General features: G+C 44.8%; 1 protein-coding gene across 6 annotated transcripts in view; it reads left to right on the plus strand.

The window, feature by feature from the left end:
- ncam2 (neural cell adhesion molecule 2) overlaps nucleotides 1-16,460 on the plus strand; it is a 222,801-nt gene that overhangs the window by 82,030 nt on the left and 124,311 nt on the right. The gene's annotated exons all lie outside the window — the stretch shown is intronic.

Below are 16,460 nucleotides of genomic sequence, written 5' to 3' on the forward strand. Positions count from 1 at the left end.
TTCGCACAAATGTCAGTCCAGGTTTATTTTGGCTGTTTATTAATCATATACGCTCTCGAATGACCCATTACGAAGAAGGCGCACATAGAAGCGCAGCCGGGGCCTCCCAGTGCTCACCGCATCTGATGACAACCGATGCCTCGCATCCGTTCACATTCAGATCACGGCCAGGCTCTCACCTGCACACACGCGTTAATACCCAGGTGTGTTTCACCTTTCTTTCGGGCACACGTACGGACGGTCACACCTCGGCCAGGCTGAGATAGCACCCAGAACAGCGAGACATGAAGCGGTCGATGATGATGCATTTGCCCTCTCTCCGAAGCAGAATGCTGCTGAAATACGTCTCATATCTGACAGAGCAGGACCGATTCCTTAAATGCCAGTTGGGTTTTAATAAACTCCGTGTGGCGTTTATAGATTCAGCAGCCTGGGCCTTGTGTACAGGAAGTCCAAAGCACAGACTTAAAGTGATGTGTAAATAAATGATTATAATTACGTGGACAATGTAGATAACCTTCTCTGGAACTGGCTCCAGACCCACTGTAATCTGGTTCAGGATCAGCAGCTGAAAGATGGATAAATAATATGGACAAAGTCAATACAAACACACTGGACAGAAGATCAATAATTATTAAAACCAAGCATTTTGTGGACTATTCTTGCAATTTCACTTTGGAGTGAAATTAACAATTCATTAATCGTTGCAACAACACTCACAATTTATAAAGATGAAGACACTGATATTTTAAGCTTCTTTTACGATTGGTAGCTAAAACAGATCTTTTTTTAGGTAGTAGTTTCTAGAAGGTTCTTTTCTTTAAGTGTTTGTCTTTTCAAAGTCTGTTTGCACGCATGCAGATGTGCAGACACATCCGCACACAGTAATACTCAGCTTTGTATCACCAGTGCAAGGAAACGTCTGAGCGGGACGCAGTCCCATACTGGCAGACAATTTTTATGCTTATGTCATACTGTGTGAAACATTTTGTTTTATTTACTGAACAGATGCTTTTATCCAAATGACAGTTTCTGCAGCAGCTGGGGGTTAAGGGTTCTGTTCTAGGACCCAACAGTGAAGCCACTTTACAGACCCTGGTATCTGAACCAACAACCTTTCAATCACAGGCATAGTGTCCTAATCCACTAACCACATGCCGTTCCCAATAAAAATGTGCCAGCTACAAGAAGAGCATCCAAAGAGACTCCCCCCCCCCCTCCCCCCCTTGGGCCACAATAATGATCGACTGCATATCTCTGAACTGACGGTTTATAGGACTCTGATGATTGCAGAGGAACTCTCCCATGATAGCCTACAGAATTAACTAGAGACCCAGGCTCCCCATGGGGTTCAAACCCACAATCATCAGGTCACTAGCCTTCCTCATTCATACAGAGGGCCCAACTTTATCATTAGCCAATGATATGATTTGAATCATTGAGTGACAGAGGAGAGTACACTTACTGGGCCAATCAGCTTTCATCTGGGACCAGTGCTCCTGTGGCCCGTCGCAGTATATGCCCCTGATTCAATGAGAAGCTGAGAGTTAGCGAGCAGCCGGAAAGTTCTGGTAAGGAGCGTCATCTCCCGTGTTTTAATGACAACGTCTGAGGCCGACTCGCAGACGGCTGTCAGGAGCAGAAGTGAGACTGTGAGAAGAAACCTCACATAAATGTTACGGTGTCACGGGATTACAATAAAGCCTGGAACATTACGCAGAGTTCTCCATTTCTGAAGAATATAGTTAAATATCCCCTGAATAGGTAGGTCATTATTTGGTGATTAAAATGAAACGACGGCCATTTTGGGGGGGGATATTCGCCTTTACGATCACTACGTTTTGTCTTTTTAAGGAATTAACTTGCGAGCTGCAATCTTTGTGCCAGGTATTGCAGAGGGACTGACTGGTGAGCCATGGGCATTGCACACTGGGTCCAGCTGAGATGTCAGTCAGCAGTTTTACTGCAGTTTGCAGTGGATCAGTAGGAGCCTAAATTTGTAGATTCAACAATCGGTGGTTTCAGTGTTTAAAGGAAAGGCTTCAGTGTCAAAGGGGAACAATTCCAGACAAAATGCCACAGACTGACTTCATTACAGTGAAGGCAAATGCATGTTCACCTCCCCCCAGCCCTCCAATGTGGTTCAATCCAGTCAATGACGCAGTGTCTTTTTACTCCCCTGTGCTGCTCAATGGTTCAGTCTGTTCGGGGAGTGTATTTCAGCCAGGTCCAATGACTGAGTAAAATGAGGCACTGCCCAAATCAGCGAAAAGGGCAGAATTTCAAACTACTGTCAGTTAGACACTGCGGCAGTTTGCGCTTGATTTTTTTGACAGAGTGTGATGATAATGAAAGCCCTTGTGAGAAATTAAATGTAATGTTGGGTCCAGATATAGCATTAACCTCAACATCTGACACAATTTCACTAATAAAAACAACATGAGGAAATGTAAATGGAAAATGGAAGACAGCTTATTAACATGAATTCAGAGCAGAGGCAGTTGCATGAATGATATATACACAAGCTACAATGCTATAAAGATGAATATCAGGGTGGGGGGGGGGCAGGGCATGACTGTAATAATGAGACTGTATGATTAGTATCAAAGACCTGAATAAATTATTACTGATGTGTGCATTTTCTCCTCAGTCTTTCAGTTATTCTTGATTTATTCACAAGATCGGCGAGGACAGGAAGGACAGTAAGTCGACCTTTAGGATGACGTGCGTTAGAAATGGCAGCTATCGCTTAGCGCCCCTTGGCCTTGGACGAGACAGGTGTATTGATACCGGCGAGTAAATCACGCTGATGGAGAGTGTTGCGGGCTCCGATCGCCCGTGATCTTGTCTGCCCGGTTGTGAACTCCGAGGCTGAAGTCAGATGCGGTACTTATCTTCGCTGGTCAGGCAAGTAGGAGTTTTGAATAATGTAGCCTTTAGCTGCAGTGAAATATGAAATATGAAATCTGAGCAGAAGAAAGAATGACTTCGGTCCTGCGGAATTTTATGGTTTTTCATTAAAACCTTTGAGACATTCGTCTCTGCCGATCAAGAGCATGTTCAGCTGCCCATTCGTTTTTTTCTTCTTTTTCGAAATCGCTAATTCAGTCTTTCTTTTCTCTCCTCTTTCTCCCCTTCCCTGATGTGTTTAAATCTTCACACCTCTTCACCTAATGGTGCTCCTTATCTCCGGACTAATCCTCTGAATGCTGAAAATTGGTTTTGCCTCATCATCCATACCACGCTTGACAGGTAAGAAAAAAAACTGGCTTTATATTTAAGCTCCGCCTAAGTTTTCTTCATCGCTATGCATTCCTGTGTTTCTGTTTGCTGATTGTCCTGATGGAGGTAATCCTGCTGCCTTTGCTGCGTCCCTGCTGTGAAAGTTAGAGCAGCGACCTTGTGTTTCAGCATTATTATGGTCTCGCTGAAGCGTGACACCTTTTATGTGAACTCTGATGGTGCCACGAACAGTCCCAGTCCAGCGCACTGTCGAATGTTTGGGCTCCTCAGTTGAGATGTTTCCTCAAATATATATGGATTTTTGTCAGACAAAACATTTGCGTTTGTTTGTCAGAAATGGGAAAACCATCTCTTAATGGCATACTATTTATTCGCAAAATAAATAAATAAATAAATAATTGGTTAACTACACATTGACGTGAATGAGAAATTGGAAACCTGTAGACAACAATAAACTACCTCAAAGAAACGCACAGAACATTCCGGCAAACAGTCATGTGGTAGAAACACAACGATGACACTAACAAACAGGGGGGTCTGACAGAAATCCACAGGACCCCCCAAGTATGGATCGGATGTCACTTTGATCTCCCCCAAAGCCAGTGGGATATAAGTCGCCGCTTCCACTAATGAAGGTTTCGCTTTTGCAGGCCTGAGGCATTCGGTCTTTCTCAGATGCACCCCAGGAACCAAGATGCTGGCTTTGGTCCTGGCGATCAGATGTTTCTAACTGAACTTTAAAGAAATGATCACACATTTGTGGGCAGTTTCAATCCCAGTTGAGCATCGATCTGACCTGATCTGAGGTCAGCGTATAGCTGCAGTGAACATTATGGTCTCTGTTTTGGTCAGCATGTAATATTCCCGGCTCCCATAACCAGGAGTGCAGTTTAAAATCCCTCTCCGACTGTGCAAAATTGACATCATCTCATCACATCCGTGTGGCTCTCCTACCTTCACCCACAGACCTGCTGTTGGGGTGGATTAGTGTCTCTAAACATCCCTCAGCATCTCAGTGATAGTCTGACATCCTCGCCTTCTCCGCTCACACTGACCCTGGATCACTGTCACTGGGCAGGTGTAACCGGTCTGCTGAAAGAATTCGCATGTCGATTCCTGTCCAGAAAGTGTGGACCCCCCCCCACCCCCTCCACACCAGTGTTGTCAAGCCTTTGAAAACATTTTTTACATTTACATTTTATTTATCAGGCAGATGCTTATAACACAGCATTTTTTTGACAAAGCAGGGTCAGATAGTCCCCGGAGCGATTCCCGGGTTAAGGGCCTTGCTCAGTGAAAGTCCTTGTAAAATATGAACTGCAAGGTTGGGTCCAGACACAACATTAACCCTAACAACTGATTCAATTTCACTAATAAAAACAACATAAGTAAATCACTCTGCCAAACACCGGAATTTGTACAAGCAACCTTCCGATCACAGGTACACGGTCTACATCCACTGAGGGTGAAGACCTCTTTTAGCTCGCTATAAGGTTAACAATCCCCACTTGCACATATTATGATTTCCACAAGCCCAATATGGATAAACAAGGACAATGGATAGATGACCATCCACTCCTGCACCCAAGTAGAGATGTTGCACGTATGCCTCCAAGCTCGTTACACATTCCGGCAGGCAGGATTTTAATAGATAAATGTCAGCGTTGAAAGCAGCTGTGGTGTGACTGTAATATGCATGTGTTTGCATTGAAAATGTTAGCGTTGAGCGTTTCGCAGTGCCGTCAGTCTGTCGAAAGCCATATGTTTCGATCCGTCGAGAACATTTATCTCCAGGGGAATCTGTGATCCTCCGCAGCAGGAACCTTCATGGTGTTGTGGTTTTCTTCTGGCACTTTCGCGGTATCCATGACACCAAAGTCATTGTTTATTTTTTTTTTAACTATTTTTATGCGCGAGAGTTCTATTTATCGTATGACAGCATCACCGGGGAATTAAAATAAAATGGAATGTATCTCAGCAGCCGCTAACGTTTTCAGCAGCTCTTCTCTGGTTGCTGTGATGGTCACTGTGGATTTCATAGCTTGCTAAGCCCTCTAGCAAATTGGCTTTCTATCTGAGGGCGGGATCAGATATACAGTCACCAAACACGGTTGGAACACGGAAAGTGCGGCCAGTAGGCTTTGTGGCCTTGACAAAAAAAAAAAAAAAAATTCATATCTACGGAAGCAGGAGCTTGATTTCTAAGCCTAGAAGAAGGTCCTCAAACCTAATCCCTTACTTTCCCGTCGTTTTATGGACTTCTGTTTACCTGGCTTCCCTCTACTTCGTCGTTTCAGCCGCTGCACCTCCCTGAGTTTCTTAATGGGACTATGGGCATAAATTATTGGGTGGGAGGGGTTTGTAACCCCCCCCAATAATCAAAACTAGCGAATACCAGCCCTGGACCTCATTAAAACCTCAACCCCCACAGTGCTCAACCGAAAATTATGCCCTTAGATGGGACACATGTTTGTATTAGGGCCATTCTCTGCATACGACAGTAAGTTTTGTTGACTCTTTGACTAATGTTCTTATGCATGATTATTCCAGACAGCCCAAGCAGAGTCTCTGAAGTTATTGACCTCCCTTTTTCAGCTGCCTGCCGTCTTTGAACGCATTGGAAGGCTGTAAACAATGAAATGGAAAGACCGCATTGATCCATATTGGTTTATAGCACTTGTAAAGTCTTGTAAGTGCTCAAAAGACACACAAGAAAAGCTCTTCAGGCTCTAACAGGATCTGTAAGGGCCTTTGCTAATGTTCTTTGAGTTCTCAGTGTTTTTCTACAAAACAGGTAATATTTCAGTCCATGTAGAGAGGAGATGGGAAGAGTCAGGATATTCTGGAAGGTTCTGCAGATAGACACACACACACACACACAGACATACTATACTGGAAAAGCAAGCAGGGGCAGGTTTGTTGTTTCTAGGGCCTCACTCAAAAAGTACCCCCAGCAGTGTAATGACTGTTTGTGGTCAATAGGTGGCTCCCAAACATTGGGGGCCCCATGCAAATGAATGGTTTGAGTGGTGGGAAACACTGCCACTAAATAACAGCATTATTTATCAGTTTTTCTTTTATTTACAGATGATTTCATAATTTCAATGGCAACTGTATTTGCAGGTTTTAAATTATTCTGTTGTAACCAGCACAACGTTGTTTAATATGCTCACCCGTAAAATGTTAGTGAAGACCTTGCATACATTCTGAGTTGCATGTGTGAGCTGGGGGTCGGGGGGGTGGAGTAAGGTCAGGGCCGAGGGACCAGGACAGGGGACACTGATAAATTCAGATGGCAGAATCTGCATGTGTTTCATCCTCACAAATTTACATTGTCATTGGCTGGTGGTGATTAATAGCACAAGGCAAACCAATTAGATTCTCTGTAATACACCTAGCTGTTAATTTTATTGACACTAAGCATTTCCATGCAAATATGAAATAATAACCTTGGTTGACTTTGATTTTTAGCCTCTGTAAACACTAAATAAGCAGAAATTTTGTTTCTGAGGCGTAAGCAAGCTGCCAGAGGGCCTTGGCGTGCTAGCATTCAGCTGTCTTCACGCGAGCGCGCGGACGGATCCGTAATACAAATGAGGCTGCTGTCCAAGGTCCGGCAGAATGCTAAATGCACTCTCTGTCCCGTTCACCCTCTAGATGCTGCTGGCACAAGAAGGACCGGTAGAACCGCATTCGGGGGCTTTATCTCCACCTCGGGAATCGAGGCAGGATCGCCCAGCGCATCCTAACGAGCGTGCTGGCATGCGGGCACACGCACATGTGCGCATGCATGCATGGGTGACACGTGCCGAAGTACAAATGCGATCACATGATCCAGAGCACACGGCTTGCCGGCTAAATAACAGGAGCATCGTTCATCCCGAGCGGAACAGGATACATTTATCCAATCCGTTTCTTCCCCCCAGCCCAGGATGAAGACACAGAGAGCGTCATACAATTTTCCAAAGACCTTTCTGTAGAAAGGGGCACCCTGGTTGACTCCTCTGAGACTGTGGGGGGAAGCGGAAAGGCAGCTTTTATTATTGTATGACTTTAATAAGTGTTGCCGCAGTGCACGAAGCGGCTGAGGCTTCGGGGCATGGCTCTGAGATGCCTGCATCTGAAGGCGCTGGGAGTGTGTTGCACTGCCGAGAAAAAGGAACTAAAAAAACAGGATTTAAAATCATTGTAGTTAAAGCCTTGCCTAGATTGTAAGGTGTTTTGTTTTCTCTTTCCCAGATAAAATTCATACAGTGCTACACAGAAGATCGATGATTCTGCATCAATAAGCTACTAGCCGGATGCAAGAAAGAGAGAGAGAGAGAGAGCAGAACAGAACGACAGTGCAGGCTTTATGGTTCCAGCCTTTCCTGCGACTGTTTAACTGAGACAATGGTGTAGCCATCATATAAGCATTTATTTTGGGATCGGTTTTAATAAATGACCTCCTTCAGGGCTTAACAAATAAGCATCCTCGTCAGCAGAAGAGTGACTGAACGGATAAATCAGAGGACTAGATGGAGAGGTGAAGGGGTGGAGACTGCGGAAAAGGACAATAAGGCCTCTACCCATGGATGGTGTTTTGTGGCAATATTCAATAAATACATATGTTAAATGATTATTTAAATTTTAATTTTAATTGTTATTTAAATGACTATTGATAAACATGTCATTAAAATGATTATTTAAACAATCATTTAAATTGCAATTTAAATTATACTAGCAACCATTAAAATAATCTGTCAAAGTCACCCATCAAACTCAGTGGGCGGGCTCTAAACAAAACATGACATCTTATTGGTTACACTGTGAATAAATCACAACAAATCGATCTTACCTAGTCGATTGAATTCCCATTTATAACCGCATTTTGCCTGTTCCATCTTCGGGCGGTATACATCCAAACTTGCCAAAATCCTACATATGCTCTCCAATCATTAGGATAAGAGTTAAGCTATCCTAACTTTCACTTGCTACCACATAGTTTTAGCTAAAACTAAACTTATTTAATCCATGTGGCTGCTCTATTATTGCTGTTGCACAACTAACAGAGTCATGCTGGCTGCTGTCATTTAAATGGTTATTTAAACAAAACACCCTCCATATCTACCGGCATTATGATTTGTGCAATCTAAAAAATAGACAACATGGCACATTTAAATGCTATTTATAAGTAAGCAAAGACCTTCAGTACAGCATGACTGTGCACAGAGAAAAAGAGGTTAAAGACCTGTGATCTGTAAAAAGCAGTACCTAGTATGCATGGAGTAAGGACCGTGATATACAGTACTAGACGCTACGTGATGTGTGTGTACTGTACTTTATGTCAATCGGGAGGATTAAAGATAATATCCACCAGGGGGCAGTGCAAGAAAAACATCTTGGTCGGCTCCTTTGTTTTCAGTCTTCCTTGTTTGTTTGAGGTTGTGACATGAAATGTTGTACAATCATTGCCTCAGACTAGATATTCTTGAAAAGGAATGGCCCTTAAAATTGCAAAGCCTGCTAAGTTTTGTTTCCTATAATAATATAATTATTCTAGTGAAACAAATTCTACACTCTCGTTGAACTTTATCATCAAGGTTTCTAAAGTATATAAGTTCTAAGAGTATTGAAAAATAATGTTGCTTATGAAAGGAAGCAAGTAAGAATTTCATTGTACTTTGTACGTACGACACTGTTTTCTTAGCTCAGATTGAAATTGGAAGCAGAAAATAGGGAGGCTAAAGACCCACAATCTGTAAAGAGCCGAACAGGCTATGCATGGAGAAAGAGAGGCTAAAGACCCACAGTCTGTAAAGAGCAGCATGTGCTATGCACAGAGAATGGGAGGCTAAAGACCCGTGATCTGTAAAGAGCAGTATGTGCAGTGCATGGAGAAAGAGAGACTAAAGACCCGTGGTATGTAAAGAGCAGTATGTGCTGTGCATTGAGAAAGAGAGACTAAAGACCCATGATCTGTAAAGAGCAGTATGTGCTGTGCATGGAGAAAGAGAGACTAAAGACCCGTGATCTGTAAAGAGCAGTATGTGCTGTGCATGGAGAAAGAGAGACTAAAGACCCGTGATCTGTAAAGAGCAGTATGTGCTGTGCATTGAGAAAGAGAGGCTAAAGACCCAAGGTATGCATCCATGTGTCCTGACGTGGTAATGTAATCTCACGTATAGGGCAACATTTGAGCATGGAGACGCGGCAGCAGTGCTTGGATGCCGACAGTCCTAGACAGAGTGTGAGGTCATCTGATCGGGTTTTAGGAGTTTAATTAGATGATGGCAATTCCTAGACAAACGCTTGCCCCATGAAAATGCACTTCAGGGTGTCGGTGTTTTTATGCGATTAATGGGATAGTAATGGCAGTTCGGAAATAGTCTGCTTTTAGCTTTTTTTTATTATCTCCATAAATTCCTGCCCAGCATCCTCTACACGCTCCTCTAGTGTTGGGTTGAAATTCACATAATCCCTGCAGCAGCTGGGTGGCCTGCAGCCAGATATGTCCCCCCCTCTCCCCCCTGCCCCATGCTGTTCAGATCTCACCCTAACCGCCGGCTCTATAACTGACCGCGGGCAGGATCCTAGCTAAGCGAGGTGAAGCTGGGGGCGGCTTCTCAGCTCTCCGGCCGCCAAACCGGTCAGGAGGACCGTGCAGCCCGTCGCCGTAGCAACGGGTTCCAGTCACTTCATTAATCAACAGGAATACGTGTCAGCTGCCATCATCCGGCTGGTATAAAGGACGGAATGCAGATTTCAGCCAAGCCTCATCTCTCTGCCTCCCCCCCGCTATTGTAGTCGATGTGTTTCATGTATTCGGCTCTATGCTATGCTAATAAACCGTCCTTCATCTGCATGACGTAGACTGTTTCTCGTATTTTCGCTTTCTGAGGCGGATTCAAAGGAGCTCCCAAAGCTACACCTTGCATGCAACACCCCCCTTGCCACCCCCCCCCCCTTGCCACCCCATCCGCACAATGCCCGTATCGATAAGTTTATTACTCGCTCAGACAGTTACAGTAGCATGATCAGAGAGCCTGGCCCTCACCTTCAGTAACCATATACAGCCACCGTGTCATTTGCCTTCTTTTCCTCTGAGTGTCTCCTCTTAGCCATCTGCATAGCCATCCTCCCCCCCCAGCTACACTTAAAGTCCATTTTCAGCCGCGTCATAAGTGGCCCCAGTGGGAGGCCCTCCGCTCTCAAAGGGCCGGCCCCAGTGCAGGCAGGACTCATATTTAGCTCCCTTTCTTTGGACTCCGCTGGTCAGAAAGCTTGACCACACCCAGTGCCACCATTACCAGCGCTAGCCTGCAGCCCCCTTGGCCATTAGCGAGATCACTGCCAGCGTGAATGTGGTTCATGTTAAGTTCTCAGTCCTGCTGCGGCATTTTGCAACATGTTTGCATGTGTTTATTAATGTATATGCATGTATAGGGTGATAATGCGTAATGTTCATATTTCTAACGGACTGAATGAATGAATGAATTTTACAGGCCGGCTTTCATTGCTCAGTTTTAGCTCCCTTTTGATTGACAGCATTTCCATAGCAACAGAGGAGACGTTTTCCATCCCTTCGGTCATTGCTGCAGAATCCAAAAACAAGACGTCTTACCAATAGCTAAATATGAAAATAAATAGATATAAAGAATAAACAAACAAGTAGCCTTATTATTCGCTGTCTTGCCGTTCCTCTTAGTTACATTAAGTCTTATGAAAGAAAACTTAACAGATCACTGTTCCTTAATTACCATTTAAATCAATCCAGAATTACACGCCTGTGTTTTAGCGCCGCATTTAAGACACTGTGATTTGTGACTGTGTAGCCGCTGTGCTTTGGTAAGTGGGAGGGAAAACAAATAATACCAGTAATAACCGGTTTGCAAAACACAGAAAGAAAACTTGGCATAATTTAAAGTTAAATGGATCTAAAGCCATCCTGGTTAAGATGTTAGAACCAAACACCCCTTGGCTCTCACAGTGCTTGACCTCCTCCAAGACCAGGTCACTTAGTGGTAAGCGTGTCATCAAACGCATGTCCTCACCTACTGCAGCTAATGCGGCTATGCTCACTGCTAAGCTGCGTTCTCGCCCTTTCCACGCCAAGAACGCACTCCAATGAGGGTTAATTAATCACCCCCGCGTTCCTCTCCGCCAGACAATCGCCCCTGACATTTTCCCTTGCCGATAGCGGAATGGCGTCATAATTACGAAAATCAGCTTAAAGCAGAGGTGCTTTGGTGATATTTAACACACTTCCTTTTGTCTGTAACAGGATATTGTTGATCTGTATGAAGGGAAATTGAAGGAGACGGAAGGAATCAAACTGCTAGACATGGCGTGATTATCACCAGATCTAAACCTGTGTATTCTGGACAGGGTTATGGGGGCTGGAGTCTACCTCACGCAGCATCGGGCACAGGGCAGGGCATCTTGGATGGGGGGCCAGTCTATCACAGGGAACGAACACACAATCATACAGTATGGGCGATTTTGAGATGCCAAGTAGCCTAACTGTGCATCTCATGTCTTTGGACTGTGTGAAGAAACACAGAGGAGAGAGCACTCCTGAATTTATTTATTTATCTGCTGTAGGGCAGATGCATTTGGGTGAAACGAACATGCAGTATAGTGTACCCACAGCGCCAATGGATGAACTCACAGGTTATGCCCTGCCTCTGGATTGACAGCGGCATCGCCACGCGCCATGCGGCTGGCACGTGCCAAATGAAGCACCGTGAAAGATTAACGTCCCGAAGATGCGGGGCGGGCCAGTGTATGCCGAGGAGAAAGCAACCATCTGGGTAGAGGTAACGAAAATGAAGCAGCAAGGGCGCGACGACCTCCGCAGGCAATTGTCACGTTGAAGAACAAAACATACACTGGGACCAGAATGCGTGTCCTGACTTTGGGGGACCGACACGTGGATCACGGAGCGCTAACTACCCTCCGGTCCTAATCTGTGCTCCGTGTCAGTCTGACACTAAACCTGTCCGTTTTTATGCAAACTCCTTTCGCCCTCTCTCCGTTTCACGCCTCTCAGATCATCCTCGGATAGATGTTCCCTGTAACTCACCCCCGATTGCATTCAAATTGCAAACGGCCAAAAGAAAAGGACTTTTTATGCGAGGACTGGCTTTTTTTGTAGTAGCTGAGGACATTCTCTGTGCATCGCATTAATTTACATTAATTATTTATCAAGTGATAACCCACATTAATTAAATGAAGCACCCTTTGATATAAATACAGGGGGTATTACATATCCATCACTGTTTAATAAGTGTTCCTAATGCTAAAAATATTTTCATGCTAATGATGTCAAACTGAAATGTGTTTTGTTGCATAACGGTGGTATACAGAGTAATAAATAGATTTTCGCATGCCTTTCTAAGCGATTTAGGAATGTAGGATCTAAGCAGGAAGTAAGAACAATAGCAGAATCAATAATGGCTCTGCTCGTAGCAGGCTGATTAGATAGAAACCCCTTTCCAAACATTCGCTGTGAAACATTTTTTCGACAAATATAAAATAAAAGACAAATCACGCGATGCGTAGATTAAAGCTTGCCACTCAAATGAGAGCAGAATCACTTCATGAATCCCTTACACTGCTTTGCTCCTGTACAATATGCTACATATATAGCTATCACAACACCACACTGATTAATATTTAATTTAACAGGCGTAGCTTTGTGGCGATGGTCTGATTACAGCAGAGACAGAAATCCCCACACGAATCCAGATTATCGCTGCAGACAAGCCGTTTCCTAAACCAAACCCGTCACCTCGAGTGACTTTAAAGCTTTTAAACCTGCACCAAATTACTTCTGTATTTGCTGGGATATCTGTGTCGTCTGTGGCACTGCCCCCTGCTGGTGCTGAAGATGGAAACTGCTGTTCCATGGCCTTCGCCCCATACCTGTGTAGATAAGATTACATCTCAGCATGCAAAATACTGTACTTCACTCAAAGGCTTGCAGCCTTCCTTCCCGTTACCGGACAATTTAACCGATAGTGTTATTGCCTTCATCAGCACGCAATGTCCTGCTTGTTGAAGAACTTCACATTCAGGGAGAGGCGTGGCAACAAAAGACCAGGTAGGCTGCAGGCAATCATAGTATGCGCTGAGGAACCTACTGGAGACTGGCGCTTTGCTGGAACATACAATTCAGTTCAATTCAACATATTTTTATATAGCGCCTTTCACAACAGAGTCACCCCAAGGCACTTGACTAGAGTGTGTAGCAATCTATTGTTACATCGTTAAACAAAATGGTGCATGGAACATGGAATCAGGAAGATGGAAAGAAAGAACGCCAAGAGACAACAAAGGAGAGGAACAAAGAGAACCTGCTAAACTGAGAGTGTGACAGAAATCGTATACTTACACAGGAGGTACTAAATATCTTCAGAAGCATACTGCTTGACTGTTAATTAAGGCAGTATGTACTGTATCTATGCAGGCGAACATTATGCATGCAGTCGGACATACTGTGGTCACCATCTTGCATACTACCTGACTTGGATGTTTGCCACTGATGTAGCTTGACCCTTGTGAAATGTGTCAAAAATTATCAATGAGAAAAATATACATTTGATTCAACATACATATCTGGGTATTGCTTTTATGGAGATGGCACTCTACCATCTTGACGCGAATTTCTGAGCAAACGACGTTCTTTGTCTCCGGTTGCAGCTCCAGTCTTCTTGTACGATAGTGTATTGTCCATCGGGTTGCAGACTTTGGAATTTTGCAGAATGTGATATGTCATCTGGGTAGCGTTTGCCTACTACCTCATCCATACTGAGGATTCGGACAATCTGTTCACCTCGCATACGATATTTTGCCTACTACATAGCAAACAAGTATGTGATTTCCAATGCATTCTAAGACTAGCTGTTCACATGCTACTTAAACACAACTGTAGACACGTCTTCGTTATGGACTCATCTTATTTTTGGTGGAAACTGTATATTTGCAAAAGGTTAAATCTTCATGGTGTGTTTTCTCAGTGCTTCCGCAACAAGGTGGCGAGTATGAAGGCGCTTCCGATAGGCACTAGCTGGACTCAATGACATATCCTTTACAGTTGGCCATTTTGGAAACTTCTTGCTTTCAAATACCTTGATTGTCTCCACCATTCTTTTCTTCTACGTATGCTTTGCTTACACTGTTCCCCCTTGAGGTTTCCTTGGTGAGACTTTATCAGAATGCTTTTGATCCCCTCTCTGTTGTTTACCAAGCACGTGTCTATGAAACATAGATGAGCTTTGATATTGGGACTGTTGAAGGTCTTTAAGATACATTACCTATCAGAAGAAAGGATACATACTGGTGCTTGTCATCTAGGGAAATCAGATCGACGTCTCAGATTCAATGGCTCTCGACTGTTGATTACCGTCTTTCAGAATCTGCTTAATCTTAAAACGGCAGGATTAACTTGCCAAAAAATATGCGTAAGTAAACATCCTCATCCCAAAAGCCATGAAGGGGGGGGGGGGGAGCAACACGATGCAAACGACAAATATTTTTCCTGCCCGTCGGGGTAGTCGCGGTCGATGCCATTTTGAGCCCGTCGATCCACCTGCGCTTTACAGACTTACGGGGACAGGAATTACTTGACGTGCAATTTACATCAAGTAAAGACGATTTAATGACTCAGAGTAATTCATTCGATAATTTAATTAACGGAAAGATGACACCCCTTTAAAGCGCGAGGTGGAAAATCAAAAGTGTCCCCCCCCCGCCATTCCCACCCGCACCAGTCATGGCGTGCATAAGAATTCCTCACGGCTGCGACTCATTCATCATCTTGATTAAATCTAAGATTCCGGGAGCTCGCCGAGTTCGCTTAGCTCTCCTCTCATGGCTGAAGAAGTACCAGGGGCCGCTTTCAAACCCAGAGCAGCGAGGGGGGGCAGCGGAGGGGGTGATTAATGCACACCAGGGCCACACCGCCGTCGGCCTTATTCATGAAGATTTATATGAAAAGGAGGCGCTACACGTTAGCCTCACAGCAACAACCGCAAATAAAGATGTACTTCACAGCTCCGGACGATTATGTATAAACGAAAACAGCCCACTTGTCGAATCGGAGGAGGGCTGCGGCTCTGACATGCCGTGACCTATATCCGAGACGCTAGGCTTATTTTACCATTACCGGCTCTTCAGTATATGCTCACAAAGAGCGCTAGAATGGGAGTATATTAATTACTATATCGTAATTATAATTCCTTATGCACGCTGCACTTACGAGTGCTTATGGCAGTTCACTCTGTGTTATATACCACACGCGTGACCCGTCTGATGTATATGCATCACACCGCCTCGTTTAAAGGCTATTCACCGTAGACGGCCCCTTTTCAAAACGATCCTATTGCATGAATTCATGTTTAATTTAGCTTGTTAGCGCTGATGACAGGAAGCTACGCTGGAGAGAGGAGAATGGGCTCAGGTGTGGTCTGTTAAGATGGAGGATGGAGACACAGGGGAGCAAAGGGGACGATATGAGTTCAAGGGAGCTCTCTGTCTGTCTTAATGCCTTCAGAGATGAATCCTTCGTCCGAGTCCAATGTGCATGTAAGCAAACTGCACAAACAGGCTCAGTCTGTCATGCATGCTAGATAATGCCCATTATCTGTGTGCTCCCTCCACCGAGTGGCTGGTACCCCACCATGTTTCTCCTTCCGGAACCTTCTGTCCCAGCTCTGACGCAGATCGCCCGCTTTAACGAGGCCCTGAGGTCGCCGTGAACCGGGCGGATGGCAGAGGCTTAGCTGTCGAGTGTGGTGAACGGGGCGCGAGGCTGATGCAGGGATAATGAGGGGGGGGGGGGGGGGGGGGTCGCAGAACGGGGGGGTTCAAACTGAGGCCACCTCTGGGCTGGCGGCTGCCTGCTGTGGTGTTTCACTCTCCAGAGTTTAAATAACATTCAGAAACAGTAAAACACCTTCAACACCCTGCAGGGGCGGGGCCACAGGCACTGGCCCCAGCTGAAAGATGACTGGTCCACGGAGTGCCCCCTCCCCTGTCACTCACTGATTCAAAACATATCATTGGCTAATGAAAAGGTTGGCCCCCCTGTATGAATTATGGTCCCTTTTATTCCCCTTAATAAAGCCTAGAATCGCCCCCTGATTCCCTGGGGTGGGCACAGCAAACAGAAGCTGGGCCCCAAAGCCCACATAAATAAGGCCCATTATTGGGCACAAACTCTCCAGAATCAGAAG

The sequence above is a fragment of the Paramormyrops kingsleyae genome, chromosome 1, assembly GCF_048594095.1.
Source record: "Paramormyrops kingsleyae isolate MSU_618 chromosome 1, PKINGS_0.4, whole genome shotgun sequence".
Lineage (NCBI taxonomy): Eukaryota > Metazoa > Chordata > Actinopteri > Osteoglossiformes > Mormyridae > Paramormyrops > Paramormyrops kingsleyae.